Source organism: Wyeomyia smithii, chromosome 1 (assembly GCF_029784165.1).
Source record: "Wyeomyia smithii strain HCP4-BCI-WySm-NY-G18 chromosome 1, ASM2978416v1, whole genome shotgun sequence".
NCBI lineage: Eukaryota > Metazoa > Arthropoda > Insecta > Diptera > Culicidae > Wyeomyia > Wyeomyia smithii.
In genome coordinates, this window is record NC_073694.1 from 57,898,596 (window position 1) to 57,911,010 (window position 12,415).

Here is a 12,415-nt window from a genome sequence, read left to right on the forward strand (position 1 = left end):
TTTTGCATAGTGACTAACGTCACTAGCGTTCTATGCATATTGATTCTACTGTTGGCAAGCCATCTTTATAGTCAAAATTTTCAGATACGCAACGCGAAATAATGCAGATACACAAACACGTGCTCGTGGTTCCAAAACGACCGGTACAGCGTTGACCGTGCTTCTCGTGGTGCAACAGCAAAGTCAAGAGTGAATAACAGTAAATTGATAACGTAATTGGAGAAATGCATGGGGTTTGTTCTAGCGGAAGAGAAGTATAATCACTGAAACGATGATTAAGAATATAGTTTATCTTTTCTAAATAGTATTTCTCTTATCAAATTAATCTGCATTCAGATAACAAAATATAACCATTGACATTTTTCCGGCAACGAAGTTACCGGTTACTGCGCCCACTACGGTCGTCCCTCAATTGACGCCATTCTGCGGGTCTTCCGTGTAAATATACGATGCACATTACGGCAGTGTTCCCAAAAGGCAATTTGCTAATTTTAGAATTGCACACTCAATCACCCAGCTGTGTTGTAGCAGGCCGCGATGGGAAACGGGCTACTACAATCTGTTTCGGTTGTTTGACGACATTATCGCTCGCGGTCGTGTACTTGGCGCTGGCCTGGACGGACGGCCACACACACGTGATTTTCGCTAAATTGGATGAAAGTCGTACGTACGAGTTGGGAAATGTTTCGAATAATTTGTTTCAAATTATTTGAAAGATTGGCGTTATCAGAACATAGTACACGCGTATATAGAAGGGAATTCACGCAAATTCGTTGATGGAGTTGTTAAACCTAGAGGCGCTGTTTAATGAAAAGATATGCAAAGAGAAAAGCATGAAATATGGCAACTCTTCGCTAATATTTAATTTTAAACGATTCAGGTAACTAAATTTAATTTCGCGTGACTTTCTTCTTTAAGTAGATGTGATGGCCGTACAACGCTGCTGTTTGGCATCATGCGAAAGTTTCTTCGAAAAGCCGATTACGAACTTTTCTCAAATATTCATTTGTTTTTTCTTCATTTACAATGAATATGTCTTCATGAAAAATAAATCAGTTTTTTTTTCAAATATATTGTGGTGTCATTTTCCATTCTTATAGTAGTTAATTAGTAGAGTGTATATGATTCCGCCATAGATATATCTCAGAATGAGAAATTCCGATACTTCCATTCTTCCCATTCTACTAGCAACATTTCCGAACTGTCGGCCTACCCGATCAGAAAGGCAAAACAAAAATATAACAAAAGCTGTTAGTTTGTTTCGAAAAAAAAACCTTTCAAATTGTGTTTTCAATTTGATCCCGTTAGGTGTTAACAGAAATTATTACAAAAATGATTCTCTTGTATCAAACCTATTTCAAACTTTGTTACTATCGTATCAGTTTTCTAAAAAATAAGATATCATACAGAACCAATAATAACAACCATTGTTAGAAACAAGAGATTTTTATAGAGAAAAAATTTTATTTACTTGTTTCAGAAAAACTTTATTTCAGGATTTGTTAATAAAACTCATTTAGATTCTATATTGTTATCAAGAGCATATGAGAAAATACAAAATCGTATTAAAATATGTTATTTGTATCTGCTGTTGATAGAATTTTGTAATTTTTTAGTTATGCTCTCCTGATCGGGTATTAACGTTGTTTTTCCGCGCCAAAAACTTCTCGAAAAGGAACAAACATCGACAAGTTAGCGTAACTTTTGTGCGAATAATCGTTGTGACTAGTGTTTTAAAAATAAAGTACTTTGGTGTCTATTGCGCTTCATTGTAACGTGTTAAGTGTAATCCTTTTGACTCTACAACATCTAAGTTTGACAGCAGTATAAAAAATCCCAAAATTCGAGTTGTCACCCGTTCCCGAAATTTATAATGTACGTGTTTTTGGAGATAATGAAGTTTCGTGATTTTCATATTTTGCTACATAACGGACAAAATCACAGTCCAATAACGGTAAAATTGAACGCACAGAGCCGTACCAAGTTTCTCCTCTGCGGCGCGTCTCATCATCAATGTCAACAAGACCAAATCACTAGGTGTCAACACGGCATATCCTTCCAACGGTAACTGGGCAAGAATAACAACGGAACAGTTTAGGACTGTGGATAAAGCGACAACTTCCAATTGAGTAAGTAATTTCGTGAATATGAAATTTGAAAATGGGTTATGCTTCCATTTAATTCTACTACCAAAAGACTCTTATACTCTTATACCGTCCGATAAATATTTTGTATAAGAGGGTATTCGATCTTTTGGTATTAGAATTAAATGGAAACATAACCTATTCTCAATATTCAATTCTATTCTGCTATGAGAGAGTTGTGGCTCAAACAGCGTCTGTTCTCCAGGTTAGAAGCGGCTGACATACGAAATGCGGTTGCTTGCCAACTAAACCCAAGATGGCAGCCCCATTACGAGGATTGGGACCTTAGGCTAACAACCTACTGTACCCGAAACCATAACAAAGTTACAGAAACCGACAGAAGTATTCTAACTGATTTAACGGCAACGACTTTTAGCGCGAAACAACGGAAAAGAATTGGAACATGGAATGTACTAACCCTAGCCCAGTAGGGTAAGCTGGCATAACTCGTCAGCGAGGCGCGACGCATGAAGCGTGAGATCCTGGGACTAAGTGAAGTCGGTTGGCCGTACTCTGGAGAACATAAACTACCGTCGGGACAGGTTTTGTTATATTCTGGTATTCGAGGTGAACACGCTCCTCGACACCGTAGAGTTGACTTCCTTCCTGGCGTGCACGCATATGCAGCGCTCATCAAGTGGGAGCCTATTAATGAGAGGATAATCGTTGCCAGACTTAGAACACGGGTCCGAAACCTTACGTTAATCGAATGTTTCGCGCTAACCGATGCTGCCAAGTTACAGGACAAAGAAAATTTCTACAGCCAATTGAATGCCAACGCAGATAAGATTCCGAAAGGTAATATCAAGATCTACTTGGGCAACTTCAATGCGAAGATCGGCTCCGATAACACGGACTATGAGCGCATCATGGGACGCCTTCGTCTTGGAGAAATGAGCGAGAACGGTGAGCTGTTTGTAGAGTTTTGTGGCATCAATAACGTAGTGATCGGGGGATCGCTCTTTCCCCATCGACCAGTACACAAAACCACATGGGTCTCTCGTGATGGACATACTGAAAACCAGATTGACCACATCTGCATCAGCCGAAAATGGAGTCGGAGCCTTCTTGATGTGCGGAATAAACGCAGTGCCGACATCGCCGTTGACCATAACCTTCACATCGCTGAGATCCGCCTGCGTATTGCAAAGATCCAGCGGCAGGAGGAGAGGCTTGAGCGATGCCGACTGGAGGAACCTGTAGTGAAGCGGTCGTTTGTTGAAGAACTAGGAGCGCGAGCGGTGGATATCCCAGAAGGTGGCAGCGTAGAGCAGCAGTGAACCGCCATCAAGAGCGCCTTTATCACCAACAGTGATAATAGCCTGGGTGAACTGCGCACCCGGAGAAAGGAGTGGATCGCCGATAAGACCTGGAGGAAAGTTGAGGAGCGGATGAATGCCAAAAGCGCGATAGAACGAGCGAGAACACGTGGAGCCAAATTTCAAGCCCGTCAACGGTAATCGGCTTTTTAAAAGGAAGCTAAGCGCTCGTTTAGACGGGACAAACGAGCCTGGGTTTACTCTCTGGCAGACGAAGGAGAGCAAGCCGCAACTACTGGCGACATCCGTCTCCTCTACGATATCTCGCGATGCCTATTGAAGACGCGACTGGACAGCGATTAACCGACCCAACTGATCAGCTGAAACGCTGGTCCAAACACTGTGAACAGCTACTTCAAGTGTCGAGTCACCAGCCATCTATATCTCGGCATGATCAGCCAAGAGTGCGACGCATTACTCGTGTCACTCCGAAATTCCATCATCGCAGGAGATAGAAGCAGCCATCCAAAGTATAAAATCAAACAAGCGTCCGGGGGTCGATCGCATATCCGCCGAAATGCTCAAAACTGACCCCAAGGTTTTCTCTCTACTATTTCATCAGCTATTCTGTAATATCTGGGACACCGCGACCTTTCCGGTTGACTGGATGCAAGGCATTTTAGTGAAGGTTCCTAAGAAAAGATACCTGGCGGTATGCGACAACTGGCGAGGCATCATTTTGCTATGTACTGTTCTCAAAGTTCTGTGCAAAGCAGTGGTGGGCACCGCTAACCGAAAATTTAGCGACGCTAATCGCTAAGTCGCTAACCGGAAAATTTAGCTCGATAATCGCTAAACGCTAAACGCTAAACCCACATTAGCGGAACTTTCGCTAATCGCTAATCGCTAACTTTTTAATATGTAAATAGACATATCGCTATATTTATTGCTCGTGTTTTGTATGATTTGGACCACTTTGATCTGTTTTGGTTAAACAAACGGAAACAATTACTTTTTAAATCTATTTACAGTAAAAGGTTCACGAAACGGTATTCATATTTAATTTTGTAAAAACAAGAATTACAAAAGTTATTTAGCTTGCATTGAAAACAGGTAATCTAAGGAATGTTTTCATGAAAATTCAATTATTATCTGAATCGAAAAGGAAGAACCATAGTTGTCATAATTTCAAGCGCATTGCAATTTACGAAAGTTCTTGGTGTGCCGAAAATTTAATCTAGACCTTGTGCTTGTTCTTCAAAATGCTTCTGTGGCTTGTACGATAACTGGAACTCCATTCTAGGGTAAAAAAACTGACAAAAGTAACTTTCGCAGTAAAGTATGTTCATCTTTCGAAGCAATTTACGTACGCCATCAGCAATTCACAGTTTTTCTGAATATTTCTATTGTCGCTTCTCCACAAAATTTAGCGAATTGGCGATTAGCGTTTCGAAGGCCAAAATTTTAGCGACGCTAACAGTTTCGCTAACCAGCTCAAAAATTAGCGAAATCGCTAAATCGCTAACTGAATTTTAGCGGCGCTAATTAGCGAATTAGCGAATTAGCGGAATGGTGCCCACCACTGGTGCAAAGTGATCCTAAACTGGATACAGGAGAATATCGATGAGAGTCTTCGGCGACAGTAGGCAGGATTCCGTGCCGGAAGATCTTGCGTGGACCATATTGTCATGCTCCGTATCATTTTAGAGCAAATCAATGAATTCCAAGAGTTTCTGTACTTGGTTTTCTTTGACTACGAAAAGCTTATGACCGACTCAGCCATGAAAATCTGTGGGATGCCCTTAGACACAAGGGCATCCCGAATAATATCGTCAACCTCATCGGAGCACAGTATGAGGCGTTCACATGCAGAGTCCTGCATAATGGAGCCTTGTCTGACCCTATCTGGGTCGTAGCGGGACTGAGGCAAGGATGTATACTTTATCGACGAGATCCTGGATGATGCGACTGACCGTGTATCGAACCGTGGGTTGCTTTGGCAACCTATCACAATGGAGTATCTCAACGACTTTGACCTGGCTGATGACATTGCTCTACTATCACAACGGCGCTCTGATATGCAGGGTAAGCTCAATGACCTAACCGAATGCTTCTCTGCGGCGCGTATCATCATCAATGTCAACAAGAATAAATCACTAGGTGTCAACCCTTACTAACACGCAGAGAATCCTGAGTAAGAATCCCCAGGATACCGATTAACATGGTGACGGAATCGTGAAAGGAATCGCAAGCACGATCCGGAGGATTCCCACTCACGATTCTTAATCAAGAATCCTAGAGCCATATACAGGGCATTCCTAAGGATTCTTTTTTCAGGAACCCTTCTCAAGGACGCTCACGAATCCAATGTGAGGAATCCTAGAGAATCTATGCGAATCGTATGTGTTTGTCCGGGAACACGGCAAACCTCCCAACTTTACGGTAGCTGGGCAAGAAGTGGAGAAAGTCGAAGGTCTTCAATATCTTTGTAGCCAAATAGCGTTAGACGGTGACACCAAGATCGACATAGGTGCACGAATTAAGGCTTAAGAATAATTTGGAGATCTAACCAGATTAGCCAACACACCAAAATCCTAATTTTCAATTTCAACGTGAAATCTGTGCTATTATACGCTAGTGAAACATGGTGCGTATCAGCGGAGAACACACAAAAGCTGCAGCTGTTCATCAGCCGATGCCTGCGGTATCCCAGTCCGCACATATGACATGTTGGTGACCTTAAAGAGAAGATTCATATTCATATTAAGAATATGTTCTGTAAATGGTCAGGAATGCTGAAAAAGCGTCGAAAAGGCGGGGCTTAGAGCCTTATACAAACTTTTAGTAATTGTCACAAAGTGGTTTGTTAGAAATTTTCTACATTTACGTATTTTTTACTTGGTGATATTTATAGGAATAACCAGAAACATTTCTTTTTTTTTTAAATTGTCACCGCGAGACATATTTTTATTAACACATTCATGAATAATTTTCGTGACAAAGTTCTAAAATAAAACATACTATTCGTGACCAACTCACGAACATTGCTATTTTAGTGTTTTTTTTTATTTCGCCAATGAAATTTAGAAATGATTGAATGTGTGTATATAAGTAATAACATAGAACAAGTGGAAATTTCGATAAATGCCAAGAGCTATTTCCAAATGCAATCCCATTTTCATGGAGAAAGTATATCGCCTACCCCTTAAAATTTTCACGCGCCTTCAAAAAAAAATAGGTTTTAGATAGTATTCGTAAAATTCTTAATATTTTAGAAACACGAAAAAATAATTTTGTTGATCTCTTAAGGCAAATGTCTGTTTATAAGTGACTCCTGTTGTAATCTTGCTACAAAATACATGAAAATTTTCAAGGAAAACGTCTAAATCATTTTATGGTTTAATTTTATAATGGACTACTTTTGCCGCTTTTAGTAAGTATTTCCCCCATTTTAGTGAGCCAACAAACTTCAGGTGTTCGTCACCTATTGTTCTTGGTGACTTTTGTAAACAAGATGCATTCCTCCGGTTAAAGATCATTTCTTGATTCTTTAATAAAGATCAACTGATACGGGGACTCATCTGAGACAATACCAATCGAACGTTAGTTTCTGGGAATATGTAACCTTATTAAATTGAACTTTTTTTTTTTACTTGGTTAAAAAAGGGTAGTTACTAAAATCCCGCGGAACCTTCAGAAAGATCACATATTCTTCAATGACAACATTTGGCATATGTTTCCTTACAAAAGTCACGGTGCCTAAATAGTAACATTTGTTGGTCAAAGCCCGATGTTTACTTTTTCTGATTTTCATTTAAACCAAAAGAGATGATTACCAAAATCACTGTGACAATGTTAATAACTTATAAGTTTTTTCAAAAGGTCACGAACTCTATTAAACAAAACTTTTGTCAAATAGTTTCTTACAAAAGTCACAGTGACTAACTGGGGAGACTATTTCTATAACAAGTCACTGTGCATTTGTCAGAAAAATTTGAATGTACCTCTTAATTTCTTGGTGACTATTCTAAGATAAAGAGCCATTTGTACTTCAAATTATCATCGTGACTACATAATGGAAAAAACACTTCCGTTTCACAAGTGAAATGATTTCGTCTGTGACTCTTCGGAGAAAAATAAATAAATTGCAGCTCAATGATCACGGAAACAAAATAAAAGAAATATTTGTTTTTTGATCATAGCTTTAGTGTCTTTTGTAAGAAAATAAACACAAGTTTTTCTATAAAAAGTAATGGTTGCTCGATTACAAAAACTTTTTCCATATTATTTTGAAACGTTCGGGGAACGATTGTAAGAAAAAAGTCCTATTTTATTTGTGACTCTCGTGCGGATTGGTATATAATTCGTGCCTGGTGGCCTCATAATTGGATCTCGAATACTGAGCTCCCTCGTCGTTGCCATCAGAAGTTGATATCTACAGAAATTCGAGAACGGAAGTGGAAGTGGGCCGGCCACACATTTCAAAGGGTTGAAGCGAAATCTGCAACAGGACATCGCAGCAGAGGCAGACCTAGGGGCCCATGGCGGCGGAGCCTCAATAGAGAAATTAAAGAAGTCGACGAAAACTTGACCTGGTCCCGGGTCGAGGCGAATGCTGGGAATCGTCTTCAGTAAAATTCTTCACGTCGACCCTATACATCATTGCAGGTGCGCAGGATACATGAGTGAGTGAGATTCTGCTGAGACGCCCAAGAAGAAATTTATTTAAGTAATAGAGAAATTATTTAAGTAATAGAGAAATTAAAGAAGTCGACGAAAACTTGACCTGGTCCCGGGTCGAGGCGAAAGCTGGGAATCGTCTTCAGTAAAATTCTTCACGTCGACCCTATACATCATTGCAGGTGCGCAGGATACATGAGTGAGTGAGATTCTGCTGAGACGCCCAAGAAGAAATTTATTTAAGTAATTTCGTGTTCATATGAAAGTTTCGTGGCTGTTATGCATCACCAAGATGGACCTTGAAGAAATTCCAACAAATGTTGGACGTAATGACCGAGGAACTTCTTTATTTTTTTTTTTTTGGGAGCTGTAGTAGTGGGGTAGCAGATGTACCAATGCCAAGGGATACACTTTGCTGTAGTCTTTGACAAAGTTAGAAGTTCTACTATCAAACGAAGGCACTGTTAGTACTTTCCGTAAAGACGGTCGTGAGTCCATCATAGATGTCACTCTCCGCAGCCCATCTCTGATGAAGAATTTGAATTGGATGGTGTGCGAAAGATATACCCATAGTGACCATCAGGCAATCCGATTTAGTATCGGCCAGCGAAATCTTGTAACGTATAAATACTCAAGACAAAGACCTCTTTGTGGAAACATTACGAGTCGATAGCGGACCATCGAATCTGACCGCGGAAGAGCTAACAGAAGCCTGGCCACGAGCGTGCGATGCAACCATGCCAAGGAGACTGAAGCCTAGAAGTAAACGATGGCCAGCTTACTGATGAGCAGCTCAGCACCCTCCACGCTAGTTGTCTCAGAGCCAGAAAACATGCGCTAAAATGAGCGCCAAATGGTGTTTTGAGCGTTAAAAGCCGCGCTGAAACGAGAATTCTCGCTTTGATTTCGCAAGAGGAGCTGCTACAAGGAGTTGCGTCGAAATATGTATATGGGGTGACTCGTATCGTATCGTAATGGCGAAGGTCAAAGGGCCCATGCTATCTATGGTTCAATGTTCAGAAAAATAGAAAGTGGTCGTAAAAGGGCTTTTACGAAGCATGATTCCGCGACGTGGCCACCAACACCGTATACCATGGATGAAGAGAATCATTCTGATGAGATGCAAGTGCAGTTGTAGCGAGACCAAAACTAGGAATCTCTCTCCATCCTAGGTCCAACTCAATGGAATGGAATGTACAACGGTGTGCTAACGCTAAAGCTACCCAAAGGGAAAACGCTTGAAGAAGTGGAAAAATTGGCGATCGAGGTAATTGGTGTGATCGAAAATTGAATGCAGATTGCCAATAAAAAAAAAGGGAGGACTATTAGTAAGTAACTTCAAAGCGGTACAACGAGTACAAATCAATATCGGAGAGCACGTTATCGCCCCAAAGCGAGTGCTGAAATACTTGGGGTGATGGTCACGTCGATTTCGCGTGCGAAAAGGCGGCGAAAGCCGTAAATTCGATTACTAGAATTGTGTCAAATGACTATGGATCTAGCAGCAGCAAGTGCCTTCTGTTGGCCAGTATCTTTTCTTCAACACTCAGGTACGGTAATTCAGCTCTGGGACTCAGCAAAACCAGGTGAAGCTACGTAGCGTCTTTCGACTTATAGCTATTCGAGTTGTGACCGTCATCGCCGAAATAATTCCTATCTGTGTTGGGATAATCCTACTGGCAGAGGAGTTAAAAAAAACTGTGCGAGAGCAGTCGTAAATCAAATGGCAACAAGAATGGGATTCATCGACAAATGGTAAATGAAAGTAGAGGGTATTACCAGTTGTGAAAGTTAGTTTCTGGATAGTTTAGCACAATTCTAAACCCCTAATCTCTCTTCGCTGTGTTAATGATCATCAATCGGCCAGATATATAAGAAAGATATATATATGGAAAGACCACTCTTCGAGTGTTGATAATAATAAGTCAAATTATATCGCCTAACAATCGTTTCAACCAGTAATCCGCTAACTATTCCTCGTTCACTTCCTTAATTCTTACGCTAACAAAGCCCTTATCGTCTTTTCAATGTTAAAAGTGTTGCCTAGCCCGAAGTTAGAATTCGATGATATCGAGGGGCATCACTAGCATTTTCTAACACCGGTTCTGTCAGTGTGGCTCAACCCTACGCAGTTTTCGTCTGGACGCGGTTTTCTTTTTTAAAGTAACTACATCTCTTCGGACAGCCAACGCCACTCACGTATCCGAAGGGTCTTGAGCCGGAAGAAATCGCGGTGCACGTGGTCTTCGAATGTTCGAGACTTGAACCAGTTAAAGACTAGATACCACCGATCTTGAATGTCGAAAACGTCGTCGAGGAAATGTGCCGTGAGCGGAGATCTAGTCTGCAGTTAACACGATATTGTCACAGCACAGATTATGTCAGAGCTTCCACGAAAGTGAAGAAACGATCAGATACATTTGAACCCGAATTTATAATTTCTGAGGAGTTCCGGAGTTCATGTTAGCTTCCTTGCAAAAAATATTACGTCCTTGCGTGCGGCCTTCCGGCAGTTAACCGAAACATTCGCCATGACGGAATACGACGAATTGCCCAGCAATTCTTGATGGGACGCAGGTGGGGGACGTTGGGCGGATTCGCCGACTTCGGTACCACATCGATTTTCAGCCGCTCCATCTCCTCCAACGATCGCTTCGAGTAGTGGGCCGACGCCAAATCTGGCCAGACTACCGTGTCTTCGCCCTCATGGTATTTCTTGATGAACGACGCAACTTCTGGCAGGCACTTCGTACTATAATTTTCCCCGTTCACGGCCAGCCCGGAGCGAAAAAAAAACGGCTTTGACATCCTCTTCTCGCTGATTGTCAGCCACAGCCGCACTTTCTTGGGGAACTTGATGTGTGTAATAAAATTCACCTCAGAGCTTACTTCCTTCGTATGAGAAGTGAAATACGAAGTACCTTGCCAGTCGTTGCCATCCAGGGTGAGATAGATCTCGTCGTCCATCACGTCGCGATTCGCCAGAAAAATCGACTTGAGCATCTTATTCAACCGCTGTCGCTGCGTCATTACCTGCAGCTCCGAGACCAGTGGACGGGACTGCCGCTTCCTGACATGTATGTCCATGTTCTCCAGATACTTTTACTGTTTTACCGCATGCACCAACCTCCAGGCCAAGTGCACGCAGCGATTTAGCCACTTTTCCCTCGGGCTTCCTCTTCAACATCCTTTGAAGCTTCTTGTCGCTCAGGGTCGTTGGCCGTCCGGAACCGGGCTTTCTTTCGATGCTCTGATCGTTGTCCAATAGTGTCAAGATGTTGTAGATGCCGGAACGGGCATACCCGGCATCCACAAAAAGCCGCACGATGTCCGTTTTTGACGCGGCGGGGTACCGTTCTTTGAACGCGCACACTTCTGACCGGAATAGCTTCACTTTTTCTCGCCATCACAGTTAGAGTTTGACTGATAAAGCTGTCAAATTTTTTGCTAACTCATGGGTTACTACGATTGATGATGCATAAGTAGTTACGTTAATGCGATTAAAGGTAAACCAATGAAAAATCGGCAATTTTCGTCCATTTTTTTCACCGCAAACGTTACAAATGTTTCTCGTGATTCTGAGGCTGGATAAGAAAGTTTTCTGGAAATCCCTTAAGTTTTGACACAAATTGAGTTAATCCTACCGGTGGTGCATTCAAGGTAGTTTCACCCTATTTTATATAAAATTCATACGAATCCCTAAAATTTTGTAGATTCTTAAGATATTAGGTATGAAATTTTTTGAAAAATAACTGACCCTTTGCAAATGGCCTTCTAGACTTTTCAAGATTTCAAATTTTCAAAGTTGCTTAACAAACCGATGTCACCTAACTAACAAAATTTCGTTGAACTTTCTGACAGGATGCTACCAGCGCCAGATTAAATTGGCGTGAAATCCCTCATACACAGCAACTAAGTAGATTTCATCAACAAAAAAAAACGGGCAGGCTTCGCTGTTGTTCGCCTGCCATAAGGTCACACGTGCAGTGGGCCCTCCTCCACTGGGAGTTGAGATTTCAGACAAAACCCAGCGTGGTAAAGGTGCAGGGTTGTGGGGGGGTAACCGTACATGCTAGCGATGAAGATGATGGTGATGATCGTAATGATGGTGCTTCAATGAATGAAAAAACACACCCACGCGGATTGGGTTTCCTTTTTTCTAAGCAAAGTGGTGCTGCCACCCATAGGACTCCTACGTGACTAACTTCGTCGCAATAGAAACTATGTAGCGTGTAAGGAATCTCTCTCGAATATTCAGAAAGATGGACCCGTAGCATGCAATGGTGGCGAGGCCATAAATAATCAAGAAAACTAAGCCTAGAATTGCACATG

The 12,415-nt window shown here is 41.6% G+C and overlaps 1 protein-coding gene across 1 annotated transcript in view; it reads left to right on the forward strand.

The window, feature by feature from the left end:
- LOC129717081 (low-density lipoprotein receptor-related protein 4) overlaps positions 1-12,415 on the forward strand; it is an 82,715-nt gene that overhangs the window by 16,521 nt on the left and 53,779 nt on the right. The window lies entirely within an intron of this gene.